The 17,710-nt window shown below is 43.0% G+C and overlaps 1 protein-coding gene across 8 annotated transcripts in view; it reads left to right on the forward strand.

Annotated features, from left to right (window-relative positions):
* The window catches only part of FUT10 (fucosyltransferase 10), a 120,006-nt gene that overhangs the window by 95,428 nt on the left and 6,868 nt on the right, over positions 1-17,710 (forward strand). For 3 of the 8 annotated variants that reach the window (XR_012219946.1, XR_012219945.1, XR_012219948.1), the window contains one exon: positions 8,603-9,046. The exons of the other annotated variants lie outside the window; for them this stretch is intronic. The gene's annotated coding sequence lies outside the window, so the exon portion shown is untranslated. Of the gene's footprint in view, positions 1-8,602; positions 9,047-17,710 lie in introns of those variants that run through there. 8 annotated transcript variants of the gene reach the window in all.

Genomic DNA, 17,710 nt, shown 5'->3' on the forward strand with positions numbered 1-17,710 from the left:
GACACCAACGCCTGAAGTGGCATCGTATCATTCTCATCTGAAGCGTATAACGCCTGATTCCCAACCTCGACCCAGAGGCTCAAATAATCTTGCTCCTAGGGAGAGATATTCTACACGTTCACAAGGTTAGACAACAGATCAATGGCTCACACAATGCTCCATATGCTCAGAGACTCGACCTTGGGTGGGTCATTGTAGGAGAGGTCTGTTTAGGAGGTGCACACAAACCGACAGTGGTTAACAACATGTTTACCAGTACTCTCGAGAATGGACGTCCATCTCTCCTTCAACCATGTGAAAATCGCTACTTCATAAAGGAGTTGCTACACAGCACTTCAGCACCAAGTATCTTATCAAGTCGTGCCAATGATGATTGCATTCAGAATTGCGACCAAGATCACCTTGGGTGTACGGTCTTCCTCAAGACCAAAGAAGATAATCGTATAGCAATGTCATTTGAAGATAGACTGTTCCTAGAGATGATGGAGCAAGGAATGCAGCCTGTCACTGCCTCATACATATTTTTCATTTTTTGCTGCTCATTTTTCATTCTCCTATTAGTGTGCACTGTGCATCCATCCGTATCCATATACGTTGGTTGCAAACACTATAGGAGTAGACAGCGGAGCCTCTCTGCAGCCTTTCAGTGCTAGTGCCCAGTTTGCTGCACTGTTCACGGCTGTCTGAGAGGTCTCTGACTGTGTGTGAGTGCAGCTCACGCTGAGTAGTGTGTCCTTTAGCTACGTCTGGTTGTAGGCCACTCAGTGTGCGTCACTGCCTCACACATATTTTTCTTTTATTGCAGCTCATTTTTTATTCTCCTATTAGTGTGCATCCATCCGTATCCATATACAGTGGCTGCAAACACTATAGGAGTAGACAGCGGAGCCTCTCTGCAGCCTTTCAGTGCTAGTGTCCAGTTTGCTGCACTGTTCACGGCTGTCTGAGAGGTCTCTGACTGTGTGTGAGTGCAGCTCACGCTGAGTAGTGTGTCCTTTAGCTACGTCTGGTTATAGGCCGCTCAGCATGCGTCACTGCCTCACACATATTTTTCTTTTATTGCAGCTCATTTTTTATTCTCCTATTAGTGTGCATCCATCCGTATCCATCTACATTGGTTGGTTGCAAACACTAAATAGGAGTAGATAGAGGAGCCTTTTTTCTGGCTTGTGCCCTTCATCTGCAGCCAGATTAGTATTACCCTATTTTTTGGATCCTCTTCTTTTGCATTGTAGGTTACCTTCCTGCATTGTAATAGCTCCAAAAAGTTAGTGATACTATCGCTTTCAAATTTTTGGTCACATCCTTTTATTTTTTTTTCTAAAAAAAAAACAAAATAAAGTTCACCAAACATTCCATTTCACAGTTGTGTAGGCCACATTAGCTCCTATTAAAGTGTAGTCCACACACACACTTCATAAAATTAGTGTTTCTTATACCTGTTACCAGCTGTTCAGGAATAAGAACACTTAGCCCCCCTTTGTACTTTTCTGCCTATCTTTATCAGTCTACCAAGATGAAGAAAGGCACGTGGGCGTGGAGTTTCAGCAGGGAGAGGACGTGGGGATTCTGCAGGGAGAGGACGTTGGGATTCTGTGCCTGCTGCTGGCACCACTGAGTCAGCATCCCCCAGTTTTACCAGGCAACAGTCCTTTATCCCATTACTAGTAGTGGGAATGTGGACAGAGCAGGAGACCTTGCCGGACACACATCAGGGGATCAACTGACGTGACTGAGCCCCTGTAACCCAGGAAAAAGTGTGGATTGTGCAGACGCCACTTCTGAGCAGCAACTGGCGGGGTTGGAGGCCGGGGGAAATACTAGAGACAGTGGAGCCAGAGGTTTAAGTGGAGCACGGTTACAATCAGTAGTAGTGTACAACAGATATAAAACTTGCTTCAAGTAGGCCTCAGCCTGCTCCATGATTGATCCTGGGCTTCAACACAGCCAGTTGGTGCTCGGAAGTGCAGTCTGCTCAGAGAAAAACACATGCCCCAGTGTTAGTGGGGTTCAGTAACGCCAGCTGCTCCCCTGCTGTGTGGACGACAAAGTCTCCTGCTGCCTCCAAAATCACACTACATCTTACTTTCTACTCGCTCCAAGTAGGCCTCAGCCTGCTGCATGATTGACCCTGGGCTCCAACATCGTCAGTTGCTGCTCAGAAGTGTCTTTGGCATGGGTACTCCCTCCTGCCCAGCCTGGTTCCAGCACGCCTGCTGTTTCCGAGTAGTGTCAACATCACTTTGCCACCAATACATAGTCCTGTCGTGTTGCGGTCAGGTTAGTCTAGTCTATGGTGCCTGCAGTTTAGGTGCTTCCTATGTGGGCTGCGGGTTCTGGTAATAAAGGCTGGTTCCGTAGTGCCAATAGGACAAGCACCCCCTGTAGGACTGTGGGTTTCGGTAACTGCGGCCGGCTTGCGGCCTTGCAACGTTGTTTTTCAGGGGTAGCTTCTGCTACCCATCCGGGTTCCAGCACCGTCAGCTGGTTCTCGGCAGTGCCTTTGGCCTAGGTGCCTCCTTCTCGGTATCCGAGTTCCAGCAACGTCTGCTGGTCCTTGGTAGTGCTTTGTAGCACAGGTACCTCCTGCTTAGTAACCGTGTTCCAGCACTGTCAGCTGGTCCACGGTTGTGCCATTGGCTTTTGTTCCTTCTGCTGCCACTCTGGGTACCAGCACCGTCAGCTGGTTCTCGGTAGTTCCATTGACTCTTGTAGCTTCTGCTACCCATCCGGGTTCCAGCACCGTCAGCTGGTTCTCAGCAGTGCCTTTGGCCCAGGTGCCTCCTTCTTGGTGTCCGAGTTCCAGCAACGTCTGCTGGTCCATGGTAGTGCTTTGTAGCAAAGGTACCTCCTGCTTAGTAACCATGTTCCAGCACCATCAGCTGGTCCACGGTTGTGCCATTGTCTCTTGTTCCTTCTGATGCCCTTCCGGGTTCCAGTACCATCAGCTGGTTCTCGGTAGTTCCTCAGCCTTCTTGTACCTTCTGCTACTTTTCAAAGTTCACGCTTGTGGAAATGGTTTTTGGTTCTCACTCTGGATCTCCCTGACGATGACCCTGAAGACGACGACCCTGAAGACCACACCGAAGAAGACCAAAAAGATGACCCTGAAGAAGATGGCCAAGATGACAAAGAACATGAAGACAACCACCAAGATGCAGAACAACAAGAGACATAAGACGAAGAAGCAGAAGAATAAAAAGCAGAAGGACCAAAAGCAGAAGAACATTAAGCATAAGACTAAAAATCAGAGCAAAAGATATTATCTAAATTCTAAGCAGAAGAAGACTAAGCAGTGTATGGGGGTGAGTCTGTTCCTCCTCGTGGTGCCCCTGGAAAATGCCTGCTGCTGCAGGCCAAACTGAATGCGGACAAATCCTGTTGTAAATCTTTTGTGACAGGCAGAACGGAAGGTGTAATCTTCAAACTTTTATAGATAACAACTACAGGAATGCCTGTCACACATAAGAATATGATGATGAAGAAGAAGAATAGGAAGAAGATGAAGAAGTAGAATATGAAGAAGAATAATAGTTGAATAAGAAGAATATGAAGAATGTAAAAGAAAAGAATAATAGGAAGAAGGTGAAGAAGAAGAAAATTAATAAGGTGAAGAAGAAGTTGATGAAAAAGATGCTGCTGCTGAGGATGATGAAGGAGAAAGTGTTGGAGAAGTAAAAAAGAAGGTGAAGGGCATGGAAGTAGTGAAACATACATATCTAACAAAATATACAAAAGGTTAACATAGTCAATATCTTTGTAACTCTGAACATCTTTAAAAAAAAAATGTATTCCTGCTATTCCATTTGATTGGGCTAAACCTCTATGCCTTTAATGTCTCCTCCACCTCCCCCAATACATTCTACATTATTCTTAGTTGTTTTTCTTCATGTAGAATTAAACTACAAGGAAAGAAAGGGTTTTTTTTAATTCCGATATTTCTGTTCCATTGACTTGAACGGGACTTCCGGGATCGGAATCGGTGATACCCGATACTTTTTTCATATCGGCCGATCCAATCCAATCCGATATTTTTCAATATCGGGTGGTATCGCTCAACACTAGTGCCTACACATCTCAACCCTGCGGACCAGGCTACCAGATTTGTTGCTGCCAATCGCCTCAAAGACACGATTTGGTTTACAGGCCCTGAGTTTTTGTATAGAATATTGCCCAACATGACAGAAACGCCCTTGTTTGAGCTAATAAATCCACATGCTGACATTGCAATTCACCCTCAAGTGTCTGCGTTACATACGGAAACTTTGAAACGCCACCTTGGATCCCAGCGATTCAGTAGGTTCTCTACTTGGAATTCGCTTGTTCGTGCCATTGCCTGCCTGACCCACATAGCTCAGTCGTACAAGACAACCTCACCAACAAAAAAGGAAAGCTGCACCGGTTGGCATCATTGTAAACATGTCCACACAGCTCTCGATCTAGAGCAGTCAAAGAATATAATTATCCGAGCTGTACAACAGGAAAACTATGCCAAAGAAATTGTCTGTGTATCCAATCAAAGACCAATACCAAAAGATAGTGTTCTGAGGAAACTCGACCCAGTCATGGATGGAGATGGTCTCTTAAGAATAGGAGGATGCGTTAAAGAGGCAAAAATAGGTTCTGCAGAGAAACATCCCATGATAGTTCCTGGACAACATCACATAGCTACTCTGCTTTTTCAACATTATCACGAGTGGACAAAACACCAAGGTCATATGTTCACAGAGGGAGCCTTAAGAACATCTGGTCTGTGGATAGTTGGAGCTAAGAGATGTGTGTGCAGATTCATCTTTAACTGTGTTACTTGCAAGAAATGTTGTGGTATGTCACAGATTCCGAAGATGGCAGATCTTCCATATGACCGATTTAGCACAGATCCACCTTTCACCAACATCGGTCTAGATGTGTTTGGTCCTTGGTCTGTGTGTTATGATGAGTCACCGAAGGAGGAAAAATCAAAATACCAGCTAAGTCCAGAAAAACCAGAGAGGTTGGCAGCTATCGGATTGCAGACCCCTGGACCTATCCACAACAACTAGCAATAGCCGTGGGGGGTTCCTACGGTGCCCTAGACCCCTCAATCACAGCCGGAGAACTAGATAGCCTAATGACAGAAAGGGGAAAAACTAAACTGCCCCAGAGCAGACCCCAAAGCAATAGGCAACCCCCAAAATATAATGACGGTGAAGCAAGAAGAAAACACTAACACAGATAGAAAGATAGGTTGAGCAAATGATGGGGCCCAAGCTAACTACATAGGACAGGATAGGAAAGCTGCTGTCTGCCATCCGCAAAAACCCTATCAAAATGAGCCAACCGACTGATAGGAAAAACAGGCCCTGAAGTCGCTAGGCTTCAAAAGACTATATCAGCACTCATGTATATTCTGAAGACAGAGCAAAAGATCAACAGATCAGAGACAAAAATGGAATTCAGCTCACCCCCGGCCGGGGATGGCAGAACTGCCAAAAAACAAGGCAAAACAAAAAACAAAACAAAAGAGTACAAAGCAGAGCAGAAAAACTTAGCTTTGAGATGCAGGAATCAGACTGGTCTCCAAGAATCCAGCAGGAAAATCACCAGCCAGGAAGAAGGGCATCGGCAGCCTTATATCCAGTCCTCAATTCCAGCCACCCAGTCATAATCTAGCTGCCAAGGTGTCTGATAATCAGCCTCACTACCTTCCTTCACCAGAGGAGGGAGTTCATCAGACCTCAATAGTGAAGGGAAAAATGAACTCACAACATCTGTGGTTGTCCGAAAAACCAGAGGAGGCCACGCAAATGGGAAACGATGGGCGATTATGTTCACTTGTCTATCCATTAAAGCCGTCCACATAGAGGTAATTGAATCTATGGACACTTCATGCTTCATAAATGCTCTCTGGCGTTTCATTGCCATCAGAGGACCCGTCAAACATATTTGTTCAGACCGAGGCACGAACTTTGTCGGAGCAGCAAAAGAACTGCAACTGTCTTCCAACTTGGATATGAAGGACGTAGAAAAATACCTAAGTGTACATGGGTGTACTTGGACTTGTACTTTAACCCACCACATTCTTCACACATGGGAGGTGTATGGGAGAGAATGAAAGGTGTCGCAAAGAGTACCCTCGATTTAATCTTCTTCCAAGAAGGATCTGCAAGACTGACGCACAAAAGCTTGACAACATTCATGGCCGAAGTGTCAGCCATCAGAAATGCCAGACCATTGACTCCAATTTCCAGTGATCCTGATGACCCAACTGTTCTCACCCCAGCTCTGCTGCTTACGCAGAAGACCCACCCTAATTGCTCTCCACATGGAGAATTTAATGTTAAAGACCGTTACAGGAGTTGATGGAGACAAGGACAGAGTCTCTCCAATGCCTTTTGGGACAAGTGGAAAAGAACAGTACCTGCCTACTCTGCAACAGAGGAGAAAGTGGCAAACCAGCAAGCCTAACCTCCAGCCTGGCGATATAGTACTAATGAAAGACTGTCATTCTCGAAGAAATGAATGGCCATTAGGTCTCATTACACAAACGTTCCCAAGTAAGGATGGAATCGTACGTAAGGTGTAAGTAAAAATAGGAAAACAAGGCGAGACCAAATTGTTCCTCAGGCCAGTAGGGGAACTCGTTCTGCTGTTCTTGTCCAATAAACACAATAGTGACGTCGGCTGACGTCAAGCAGGGAGTGTTCTGTCCAGCCATATAATTGCTGTCTGGAAAGTCATTTTTGTGTGTATTAACCTTTCATATGCTAATTATACAAATTGTCTCTTCAGAGAGGAAGAGGACTAGAACTCTAGTGCCACCTATTGGAGGTAGCAATCCTAAAAGTCAATGTTGACCAATTAACGAGCCTAGTTACATGACTTAGGATAAAAGCCAAGCCAGAATCTCCATTTGCAGACACTGTGTTTCGGAGTACTGCCCCTCATCAGTGCAAAGTGGGAGATCTGGTTTGGCTGTGAGAGAGGCGTCTGACCGATATCCAAGAAGTATCATTTCTCTTTGCGGAGAATGACATGCTAAGCATGTCGAGGTGAGGAGACTTAAAGCCGCAATGCTCCTCTGGGAAATATGCTAATTATGCAAATTGTCTCTTCAGAGAGGAAGAGGACTAGAACTCTAGTGCCACCTATTGGAGGTAGCAATCCTAAAAGTCAATGTTGACCCTTTAACGAGCCTAGTTACATGACTTAGGATAAAAGCCAAGCCAGAATCTCCATTTGCAGACACTGTGTTTCGGGGTACTGCCCCTCATCAGTGCAAAGTGGGAGATCTGGTTTGGCTGTGAGAGAGGCGTCTGACCGATATCCAAGAAGTATCATTTCTCCTTGCGGAGAATGACATGCTAAGCATGTCGAGGTGAGGACTGTAAGGTAACAGCACCACCTGCTGGCTGTTTAATGCATAGATTCTAGTTTAATTTGCAATGTATTGTGTGATTGTTCCTGTTACATCATAGTAGTCACGCCCCCCACCGGCGCCGTGACTTACCTGCGCACCTCCCGGCGCGCCCCTGTTCCGCGACATGTCCCCACACCTGACATCTGGCCTCCTCCTCATCGCTCCTGTGCGCCTGCGCCCGACGCTCTGACTGGAACCTGTGACGCGGTGGCTCCGCCCCCAACATGGCGGCACCCACCGTCTATTTCTTCCCAGTGTCTTCCCAGGTAAGATGCCTGTGTATCTTTGCGGTGTCGCTGTCCATTCGGCCAGCATTCATCCATCTCCCAGGCCCGGTATCCCTACCTTGTTTGCTCTGCCTGTGCTGTCGCTGATAGCTTCTGTGTTCTCCTCCTCGCTATCGCTGTGTCCCTTTCTCTGTCTCCCCTCTGGAGTCTCCCCCTGTGCTACCATCCCTGGTAACCTGTCTGAGTGCCTCTTGCCTATTGGTCTCTTTGTCTGTTCTATCTTAGTTTCTTATCTTCGTTGTTACAGTCTCTCCTTCTCTTGCAGCCTCCAGTCTCCGTCAGTCCTGAGTGCTCCACGTCCTTGACCCTCTCAGGCTCCGGGTTCTCTGTTACTTCCTCTCTGTTGCTTCTCTGACTCACTACCCTAGTCTCCCTGGTGCTTACCCAGTCGCCCCTTTGGCTCCGGCTGTCACGGTTTCATCCCTTGTGGGCCTGCCCCTAACACTCCCTGTATAGGGGGTGGCTCCACCTAGTCAGCTCGTCCGCGGGGGCTCTGGAGCCGTGACCCAGAGGGTCCACTCCGGGTTGTTCTAGCTTTATCTACCCATCCTAGCACAACCATAACAATAGTGTTGTTTATGACACTGTGAGGGGAACAGCAGCCATTATTCCTCCATTTGTCTTAGGAGAAACTACACCATTCGTGTTCTTCATGCGTCTTAAACAGCCTGCTCTAAGCATAGTTGGTAAGCACAATCTAGGTGTTATAATCCTGTAGTTATAACGTTTGTGGTATTAAATAGGTAAACATCAGCTATGTATTACCTCATGGTTCCTATGTATTACCTCATGTTATCTATGTATTACCTCATGTTACCTATGTATTGCCTCATGTTACTGTGTATTGCAGACTATCTGTATTTTATGCTCTGTGCAGTTATATATTCTGAAATGCTCCTGTTATTGCATTCTACAGTTTCACCCTTTCCTGCCACATCTGCAATCAATAAAAGAAGGTTACAATTTTACAGCCTCTTTTTCTTAAAGAAGATGGGGTTTAGCTACATGTCTCATTGCACACCCTGCTAACGTGTATGAGGACAGTATAGTGAAACAACTGCTGAGAACAAGCTCAGAAGATCTGACGTTACAGAGCCCGCCATTATCCAAGCATACGGTTATTGCATATGGATATTGCAGCAACCTCAAGTCTTAACCATATGTGGCTGTCAGTGTAGGTGCCCAAAAAAAGCATGAATGTTGCTGCTTTTCGTGCTAATTCTTATGGAGGATTGTATAGTTTTTTGCCCATGCTGCGATTACAGTGTTCTGTGTGCCCTCACACATGAGCTTTTGAATACGCTTTGTGTTCTGAGTCTGTTTAATATATGTGATTTATTTATGTGACCAATAAAAATATATATTTTTTGTATATGGGAATGGAATTTTTTTGCTCCGGTTTTCGCTTGTAGGATTTGTATTCATTAGAGTGTCTACGATTACTAGTTGTCCTAACAATAGACATATTGATATGTATCAGTGGATTTTTTTTCTCTTATAAAGGTGTAGCTGCCTTTCTTTCATCCTCACTGTTTTTCAAGAGTTGGGAATGATTAGTTTCAAAATGTCTATTTACAGTGGGTACGGAAAGTAGTCAGACGCCATTAAATTTTTCACTCTGTTTCATTGCAGCCATTTGGTAAATTCAAAAAAGTTCTTTTTTTCTCATTAATGTACACTCTGCACCCCATCTTGACTGAAAATAAACAGAAATGTAGAAATTTTTGCAAATTTATTAAAAAAGAAACACTGAAATATTTCTGTCACAATCCATTTTTGGATCTGTGGCAGATCCGAGCTCTCATATTAAAACTTTTTTCCTTTCAGGCCATCGGGGGTTAATATTAGTTTTTGCCCCCCGGTGGCCGCTGGTGTTACTGCATCATTAGTTTGTCTTCTAGTGAGTTTTTCCCCCGGTAGCCGCTGGTGTTACTGCATTGTGATTAATTATCTATGCAGGTGGAAACCACTCCCACCTTCCTACATAAGCTCACCTGGTACACCAACTAACTGTTGGTGATTTTGTTTCTCTTTGGAGACCAACCAAGCTGGAGTTCAGAAGCTGACAGAGTTCTGTGGATCTTCAGTTGTCTACTGTTTTCAAGTAGCTAACTCTGCTATCCTTGAGCATTGCCGCAGAGCAAGCTGTCTTGCCTTTCAGTTTATTTAACCCCGAGGTGTCTGTAATACCCTTTCCCTGGTTTTTGGTGCAGTTTACTTTATTCCCTGTCTCACCCCCTGGGGAGGAGGGGGTACCTTTAAGTGTACCCCCAAGTTAAGGAAGTCAGGGCACCCCCTTAGTCTAAGGGGTAGTTCAGGGGCCCTGGTTCCACGTCTCCTGTTTCCCTGCAACTGCCCTGTGACAATCACATGGTCATAAGTATTCAGACCCTTCACTCAGTATTAAGTAGAAGAACCCCTTTTGAGCTAGTACAGCCATGAGTCTTCTTGGGAATGATGCCACAAGTTTTTTTCACCCCTGGATTTGGGTACCCTCTGCCATTCTTTCTTGCAGATCCTCTCCAGTTCCTTCAGATTGGATGGTGAACATTGGTGGACAGCCATTTTAAGGTCTCTCCAGAGATGCTCAATTGGGTTTAGGTCAGGGCTCTGGCTGGGCAAGTCAAAATTGGTCACAGAGTTGTTCTGAAGCCACGCCTTTGTTATTTTAGCTGTGTGTTTAGCGTCATTGTCTTGTTGGAAGGTAAACCTTTGGCCAAGTCTGAGGTCCAGAGCACTCTGGAAGAGGTTTTCATCCAGGATATCTCTGTACTTTTTTCCTTCAATGGCAACCAGTCATCCTGCCCCTGCAGCTGAAAAACACCACCATAGCATGATGCTTCCACCACCATGTTTCACTGTTGGGAAGGTGATGAGCAGTGCCTGGTTTTCTCCACACATACCGCTTACAATTATCACCAAAAAGGTCTATCTTCATATCATCAGACCAGAGAATCTTATTTCTCATAGACTGGAAGTTCTTCATGTGTTTTTTAGCAAACTCTATGCTGGCTTTCATATGTTTTACACTGAGGAGAGGCTTCCGTCGGGCCACTCTGACATAAAGGCCTGACTGGTGGAGGACTGCAGTTGACTTTGTGGAACTTTCTCCCATCTCCCTACTACATCTCTGGAGCTCAGCCACAGTGATCTTGGGGCTGTTCTCCCAAGACTGCTCACTTTGCCTGGATGACCAGGTCTAGGAAAACTTCTGGTGGTCCCAAACATCTTCCATTTAAGGATTATGGCGGCCACTGTGCTCTTAGGAACCTTGAGTACTGCAGAAATTCCTTTTTAACCTTGGCCAGATCTGTGCCTTGCCACAATTCTGTCTCTGAGCTCCTTGGCCAGTTCCTTTGACCTCATGATTCACGTTTGGTCTGACATGCACTTGTGAGCTGTGAGGTCTTATATAGACAGGTGTGTGCCTTTCCAAACCAAGTCCTATCAGTTTAATTAAACAGCTGGACTCCAATGAAGGAGTAGAACCACCTCAAGGAGGATCACAAGGAAATGGACAGCATGTGACATAAATATGAGTGTCTGATCAAAGGGTCTGAATTCTTATTACCATGTGACAGTTCATTTTTTCTTTTTTTAATAAATTTGCAAAAATTTCTACATTTCTGCTTTTTTTCAGTCAAGATGGGGTGCAGAGTGTACAATAATGAGAAAAAAAAATGAACTTTTTTGAATTTACCAAATGGATGCAATGAAACAAAGAGGGAAAAATTTAAAGGGGTCTGAATACTTTCCATACACAGTATATATAAATAGACGTAACCGTATAGCCCTTTCGTTTAAACTATAATAGTAAATATCCAAAATTGTCATGGATCAGGTTACTTTAGACCAAAGACCACATAGAACAAGATTAGCTAGTCATAATGAGTAACTGAAATAGAACATAATGATGGCATATCTATCTAGGCTGCGGATTACAAACCAAAGCACAATGGCTACAATGTTTTAGAATATGTCAATATGGATAGAAGTCTTCAAGACTACATATAAATAACACTTACCACATTGTAAACAGACCAGCTACCTAACAGACCATATAATTGCAAAGACCGTGCAATAGCTGAAATATATCACTGGGATAGCATGTCTATCTGGATTGGAACTTTCAAAGCATATAATTTAAATAGCAGCACCATAGCTACAATATATCAAAATGACAATACATTAGTATGAATAGAAGGTTCCATGGCTGTATATGAATTTTACCTGCAGCATTGCAGAGAAATTAACTGAACCTTAAATCTTTAACAGTCAAAAGAGTATAGTAATATATATTAAGCTGCATAGGTAAATAAGTTAAATATAAAGAGCCAAATATAATACAGAAAGAAAAAGAGCAATTAATGCCTAGTTTGAGTGGTCAAAATTATGAACTGACCCTGTACCGGGACCAACAAAGCCAGGGACCTGTAGTACCTCAATGCACATTTCACCCTCTGGGCTTTGTCAAGAGTTGTGGCTCATTAAAAGCTGAGCACTTTAAATAGTTAATAAACACAGTCTTATAATTAATGGATAAAGCAAACAAACGTCAATAATTTGCATATGTATACACACAACCTCCTGAAAACTACTAGGAGGTGAGACGAAAAAAATTGCCAAAAAGTATATATAAGATTAAATACTCTTTATTCATAAAGTTTAATAAAAAGGTAAAACATCATGCAAGAAAAATCAAAACAAAAAAACACTGAAAAAACTCTTCATTGATATACAACAGAGTACAATTGCATGCAAACTGTTGCACAAAAAAAAAAAAGGAATGTGAAATGATGTATCATGAAATACTAAAGTGTTCAGTGCACAAATGCAACAACTGCATGCAATTAAATGATTAAATTAGGCACATATTTATGTGTCGGGAAAGTAAATTCAGAGTGACAAATGCACGAATATAAATATAAAGAACCTAAGTGCGCTGTAAAGACTAGTAAGTATGGAACATATGTCTATAAAACTCTTTAAAAAAAATTATTACAAAGTGACAAGTGCATAATATAAAGAGCTTCAGTGTGCTATAATAGTCTGCATGCTATCAAGCACAAAGAAAAAAATGGCATATAGAGATATACATAAAGTGCATGTGTGCTTGGGCTCCCAGTGAATATCCTCCAACCCCGACAGCGCCGTTTCGCAGAGTGCTTCTTCTATGGGGGCGTGAGAGAAATGGCCACGGAGGTGCTATTTTATACTATAGTGGATCATATCATCACCTGGACATCTAATTAACGCTTCCCCACTACTCCGGTCTGTCCAAATGCAAAGAAAGACATCCAGTATCAGCACTGGAACGCCCGCTTGAAAGCATGGGAACCTGGTGTGAAGGACTGGAAATCACGGTGACCTCAGAGCAGGGAAGCGTACTGCCCATTAACGAGATGTTACTGAAGAACATAAAAACGTATCCCCTGTAATGATTACTTCTAGTGAGCAGAAAAAACATACCGCCCAATAAGGAGGTGTCACACAAAATAGGTAGAGAAGTATACCACTTAGTAAAAAATATTTTCACTGAACAAAAAAAGGGGAATACTGCCTAATAATGAAATATCATTAATAACTAAGAACCCTTATTGTAATGAAAGAAAAAATATTTTTTTCTTTTTTTGAAGTGACATAAGTGATAAAATAAATTAATCATAAATATACTGTGCATATACAATGTATACATTTATACTAAAATTCATTAAATAATAAATGTGTGAGATGTTGATACATAAAAAACAAAAGACAGATACATTTGTTATTCATAATGAATGTACAAATATATACTCAACCAAAGTATAAATATATTATAAATAATAATACCATGATATATATAAAAAAAATAATAAAATAAAATAAAAGTGAAAGCTCGAGCACACATGCACTTTAGGTATATCTCTATATGCCATTTTTTTCTTTGTGCTTGATAACATGCAGACTATTATAGCACACTGAAGCTCTTTATATTCATGCCCTTGTCACTTTGTAATATTTTTTTTTTAAAGAGCTTTATAGACATATGTTTCATACTTTTTAGTCTTTACAGCGCACTGAGGTTCTTTATATTTATATTCGTGCATTTGTCACTCTGAATTTACTTTACCGGCACATAAATATGTGCCTAATTTAACCCCTTAACGACCAGGGGTATTTTTGGTTTTACATTTTCATTTTTCCCTCCCCTTCTTTCCAGAGCCATAACTTTTTTAATTTTCCATTTATATGGCCATGTGAGGGCTTATTTTTTGCGGGACGAGTTGTACTTTTAAATGACATCATTGGTTTTACCATATCGTGTACTCGAAAACGGGAAAAAAATTCCAAGTGCGGTGAAATTGCAAAAAAAGTGCAATCCCACACTTGTTTTTTGCTTGGCTTTTTTGTTAGGTTCACTAGATGCTAAATCTAACCTACCATTATGATTCTCCAGGTCATTACGAGTTCATAGACACCAAACATGTCTATGTCCTCTTTAATCTAAGTGGTGAAAAAAAATTCCAAAGTTTGCTAAAAAAAAAAAAATTGCGCAATTTTCCGAGACCCGTAGCGTCTCCATTTTTCATGATCTGGGGTCGGGTGAGGGCTTATTTTTTCCATGCCGGACTGACATTTTTAATGACACCAAATTTGTGCAGATACGTTCTTTTGATCGCCCGTTATTGCATTTTAATGCAATGTCTTGGTGACCAAAAAAACGTAATTCTGACGTTTTGAATTTTTTTCTTGCTACGCCGTTTAGCGATCGGGTTAATGCTTTTTTTTTATTGATAGATCGGGCGATTCTGAATGCGGCAATACCTAATATGTGTATGTGGGATTTTTTTTTTACTGTTTTATTTTGATTGGGGCGAAAGGGGGGTGATTTGAACTTTTAGGTTTTTTTTAATTTTTTTATTTTTAAACATTTTTTTTTTTTTACTTTTGGCATGCTTCAATAGCCTCCATAGGAGGCTAGAAGCATGCGCAACCCGATTGACTCTGCTACATATGGGCGATGAGCAGATCGCCCATATGTAGCAGATTTACTGCTGTGCTTTCAGCGCCGACCACCGGGTGGCGCTGAAAGCCTTATGCCTGGAACAACCATAGAGGTCTCATAGAGACCTCTGGTTGTCCAGGCAACGTGACGCCGACCCCCGATCACGTGACGGGGGTCGGCGATGACGTCATTTCCGGCCCGGCGGCCAGAAATTCTATTTAAATGACCGCTGTCAGCTTTGACAGCGGCATTTAACTAGTTAATAGGCGCGGGCGGACGGCGATTCCGCTCGCGCCTATTGCGGGCACATGTCAGCTGTTCATAACAGCTGACATGTCCCAGCTTTGATGCGGGCTCAGCGCCGGAGCCCTCATCAAAGCAGGGGAAATGTCTGATGACGGACTGTGTCCGTCATTGGACATTAAGGGGTTAATCATTTAATTGCATGCAGTTGTTGCATTTGTGCACTGAACACCTTAGTATTTCATGATACATCATTTCACATTCCTTTTTTTTTTGTGCAACAGTTTGCATGCAATTATACTCTGTTGTATATCAATGAAGAGTTTTTTTCAGTGTTTTTTTGTTTTGATTTTTCTTGCATGATTTTTTTTCACAAGTATGTGGTGGAAACATCCATCATTACTGATATAATTTATACAATTTTTATATCATTTAGATCATGTATTTTCACATGTAATATACACTTTTGTATTTAAAAAAAATTTAATTTTTTTTTTTTATATACAGTGGGGAAAAAAAGTCTTTAGCCAGTCAGCAATAGTGCAAGTTCCACCACTTAAAAAGATGAGAGGCGTCTGTAATTTACATCATAGGTAGACCTCAACTATGGGAGACAAACTGAGAAAAAAAAATCCAGAAAATCACATTGTCTGTTTTTTTTTCATTTTAGGCTGGTTTCACATTTGCGTTTTTTAGCGCTGGAAAAAAACGCATATGTGCGCATGCGTTTTTTCCCCTATATTTAACATGGGTGCGTATACCTGCGCGCTTGTAAGCGCATGTATGCGATTTTCATGCGCTGCGTTTTTTTGGGGTGTGCATTGGTATTTTCCAGACGCAGCATGTTGCATTTTTTGGCCCTGCAAAAAAGCGCATGCGCACATATGCGCACGTTTTGCACTAAAAATGGCCATTATAGCCTATGGATGCGCATATGTGCGCACTGGCATGCTCATGTATGCGTTTTTTTGCATATGCGTTTTTTTTTTTAACCATGGAATTTAGGGGTTTGGGTTAGAGTTAGGGTTAGTTAAGGGGGTTTAGGGTTAGGGTTAGGGTCAGGGTCAGGGTTAGGGTTGGGGTTTGGGTCAGGGTTAGGGTTAAGTATGGTTTGGTTAAGGGTTAGGGTCAGGGTTAGGGTCAGGATTAGGGTTAAGTATGGTTTGGTTAAGGGTTAGGGTCAGGGTTAGGGTTAGGGTTAGGGTCAGGGTTAGGGTTAGGGTTAGGGTTAGGGTCAGGGTTAGGGTTAAGTATGGTTTGGTTAAGGGTTAGGGTCAGGGTTAGGGTTAGGGTCAGGGTCAGGGTTAGGGTTAGGGTTAAGTATGGTTTGGTTAAGGGTTAGGGTTAGGGTTAGGGTTAGGGTTAGTTAGGGTTTAGGGTTTGGGTTAGGGTTAAGTATGATTTGGTTAAGGGTTAGGGTCAGGGTTAGGGTTAGGGTTAGGGTCAGGGTTAGGGTTAGGGTCAGGGTTAGGGTTAGTAAAGTCATGGTTTGGGTTAGTGTGAGGGGACATCCAATGTTGGAAAAAAATGCAAACGCGGTAAAAACGCACTAAAAACGCATACAAACGCATAAAAACGCTGCGTTTTTTTCATGCATGCTCATAAAAATGCTTGAAAAAAACGCAGCAGTTGTATGCTTTTGTATGCGTTTTTTCAATGCGTTTTTTTGCGGGAAAAACGCGCTGCAAAAAAAAGCAAGTGTGAAACTAGCCTTATTTGCATATTATGGTGGAAAATAAGTATTTGGTCAGAAACAAAATTTCATCTCAATACTTTGTGATATATCCTTTGTTGGCAATGACAGAGGTCAAACGTTTTCTGTAAGTCTTCACAAGGTTGCCACACACTGTTGTTGGTATGTTGACCCATTCCTCCATGCAGATCTCCTCTAGAGCAGTGATGTTTTTGGCTTTTCGCTTGGCAACACGGACTTTCAACTCCCTCCAAAGGTTTTCTATAGGGTTGAGATCTGGAGACTGGCTAGGCCACTCCAGGACCTTGAAATGCTTCTTACGAAGCCACTCCTTCGTTGCCCTGGCGGTGTGCTTTGGATCATTGTCATGTTTAAAGACCCAGCCACGTTTCATCTTCAATGCCCTTGCTGATGGAAGGAGGTTTGCACTCAAAATCTCACGATACATGGCCCCATTCATTCTTTCATGTACCCGGATCAGTCGTCCTGGCCCCTTTGCAGAGAAACAGCCCCAAAGCATGATGTTTCCACCACCATGCTTTACAGTAGCTATGGTGTTTGATGGATGCAACTCAGTATTCTTTTTCCTCCAAACACGACAAGTTGTGTTTCTACCAAACAGTTCCAGTTTGGTTTCATCAGACCATAGGACATTCTCCCAAAACTCCTCTGGATCATCCAAATGCTCTCTAGCAAACTTCAGACGGGCCCGGACATGTACAGGCTTAAGCAGTGGGACACGTCTGGCACTGCAGGATCTGAGTCCATGGTGGCGTAGTGTGTTACTTATGGTAGGCCTTGTTACATTGGTCCCAGCTCTCTGCAGTTCATTCACTAGGTCCCCCCGCGTGGTTCTGGGGTTTTTGCTCACCGTTCTTGTGATCATTCTGACCCCACGGGGTGGGATTTTGCGTGGAGCACCAGATCGAGGGAGATTATCAGTGGTCTTGTATGTCTTCCATTTTCTAATTATTGCTCCCACAGTTGATTTCTTCACTCCAAGCTGGTTGGCTATTGCAGATTCAGTCTTCCCAGCCTGGTGCAGGGCTACAATTTTGTTTCTGGTGTCCTTTGACAGCTCTTTGGTCTTCACCATAGTG

The sequence above is a fragment of the Dendrobates tinctorius genome, unplaced genomic scaffold, assembly GCF_039654945.1.
Source record: "Dendrobates tinctorius isolate UK_male_01 unplaced genomic scaffold, ASM3965494v1 ptg000011l, whole genome shotgun sequence".
In the NCBI taxonomy this organism is placed as follows: Eukaryota; Metazoa; Chordata; class Amphibia; order Anura; family Dendrobatidae; genus Dendrobates; species Dendrobates tinctorius.